General features: G+C 38.8%; 1 protein-coding gene across 1 annotated transcript in view; it reads left to right on the top strand.

The window, feature by feature from the left end:
* The window catches only part of LOC107715574 (raftlin-like), a 22113-nt gene that overhangs the window by 16508 nt on the left and 3302 nt on the right, over positions 1 to 2303 (top strand). The gene's annotated exons all lie outside the window — the stretch shown is intronic.

Genomic DNA, 2303 nt, shown 5'->3' with positions numbered 1-2303 from the left:
TTTACCTTCCAACATGACAATGACCCAAAGCACACAGCAGAACTGAGCACACAGTGGTTGAAGGAGAAAAAGCTGAATGTCCCTGCATTGCCTATAGTCAGAGCCCAGACTTAAACCCCACTGAAAATCTGTGGAATGACTTGAAGGCTGCAGTCCACAAACGCTCACCATCAAATTTAACCGAACTTCAGCAGTTCTGCAAAGAAGAGTGAGCAAAGTCTAGAAGTTAGTAGAGACAAATCCAAACAGACTAAAGACTGTAATTAAAGCAAGAGGTGGTTCAACAAATGTATATATATATATATATATATATATATATTATAATTTCATTATGTATAATTATATTCATTTTATATAAGATCTACCATCTTCAATTGGTGTTATGACCACCTGCTTATTTTACCAATCACGTTAGGGCATCCAGCAGTAAAAAAAAAAAATTACGACCAATAATACGACTAGGTTTCAAAGCCTTTGAGTGTGAACAGGCTTTAGAGGTAGGAAACATAAAGCCATCAATTGATTTAGTGTAAACACCTCATGGGGCGCCATTTCTAACATAAAAAACAATTGTACAACCCACACCGAGTAATGGTACGTCCTGAACTCCAACCGTGACAAAGTGCTCGGGGTATAAAGAGCTCTGCGGGCCTCATGGAGTCAGATGTAATGACTGGCACAGGCAGTACAGGGCAGAACTCCACTGTTTGCTCGCTGTAATGGAATGTCAATACAAGCTAACTGATGATTCCTGTAATGGCAAGCGGAAGCTCCCGGCGATGTCGAACTGAAGTAATCTCCATCTGTCATACCCACGCCTGCGCCGGGCCGATCCCGTGTTGGCCTTTCTCTCACACGTCATTCTTCTATCCGTCCTGAAGTCCCTGCTGATTAATTACGGGCCTATTTTAAACTTTCACAAAATACCACAACAGCAGCAATGTAGCTAATTAATCAAAACGTTGTCCTAGATACTACGGAACCGTCACTTTTCAGTGTCTTGGAGAAGGCTGGCCTTGTTTTCCTGCGAAGCAAAATATAATATGGTAACATATGGGTAAAACTCGTAGTACTATGAATACCAGTGTTGGTGAAGATCCAATTTTATTTATTTAGACAAATATTTTGAACGCAAGTTATTCTGTTCTTACTGCAAAATGAATAATTATTTATTTTGCAGTATTAAATAATTATTTATTTTGCTATAAGAGTCGTATTTCTGCAAAAACTGTCATGGAAAAACTAGGTTCTTTTTTTTTTTTTAAATGATGAAAAAGTAATTAAATTTCTGCACTAAATATATTTTTTTTCTTGTCACGCTCAACTCTAAAATTCTTGATGAGCTAGAAATCCACTCTTTGTAAGTATAATCTGTAGAAAATGACAAAGTCCTCCAGTAATCACAAACAACTAGAAGTCGTCTTGCCGAACAAACAAGTTAATTCCACAGCACTTTTTTGAATGCAGATGAGTTTGTTTGTAATCTGCACTCTTATATTTCCACACACAGGGCGGCTTCTCATTGCTATGCATCACGCCGTACCGAAGGCTTGTACATTCATTACATTCAAAATTGCTGAAGTTGCCATTCAATTAAGCCCTTAATGATGGGGACTGTATAGGCGGCGTGTGTCGTCCTCCATAAAGCGGAGACACAGACTAGTTTGGATGCTGGCGAGACTGAAGACCAGAGCTGTAATTTCACCGTCCAGCCACTCGTTTACATTTTAATGGACTGAGGCTTGCAGGAATCCAGTTTTGCCTCTTTGATTTAAGCAGGAAGCACTTGAATAAATATACAGTTCCTTGACAAGCAACAAAATAGGAAGTGGGAAGAAACAAAAAGCAGGGCGAATTAGACATTTGGTATTGATTGCCAGCTTATGCCAGAGATGCACATTTGATGTAAGAGATGTGCAGCAGAATCGTAAAGAGAAAGGGGGATCATGAGAGAGATTGAGACTGTTTAGTAACACAACTCCATCTCCTCTGGAGATTAAACAGCTTATCTGAACTGTTTAAATGTGGTTTTACACCAAACACAGAAAACTCACAGCACTCTATGTTTGTTCGATGATGTGAAACTTCCTTCTCTACACATATTGGTAATAGAGCTCTGACAAGACAGCAAGAAAGAAAGATTTAGTTATCACAGGATTTCACAAAACAGATATTTTGTTCATCCCTCTCAATGCCGGATGTTCCCACTGTGATCACAGCTAAAAATGTAAACAGATCTCCAGAGGTTTTTTGCACTATCCAGCATTATTGGAGCTATAAATACAAGATAAGATGCTGAATAT

Source organism: Sinocyclocheilus rhinocerous, unplaced genomic scaffold, assembly GCF_001515625.1.
Source record: "Sinocyclocheilus rhinocerous isolate Xijiao unplaced genomic scaffold, SAMN03320098_v1.1 scaffold2165, whole genome shotgun sequence".
In the NCBI taxonomy this organism is placed as follows: domain Eukaryota; kingdom Metazoa; phylum Chordata; class Actinopteri; order Cypriniformes; family Cyprinidae; genus Sinocyclocheilus; species Sinocyclocheilus rhinocerous.
This window is presented reverse-complemented; position numbering and strand designations above follow the sequence as displayed.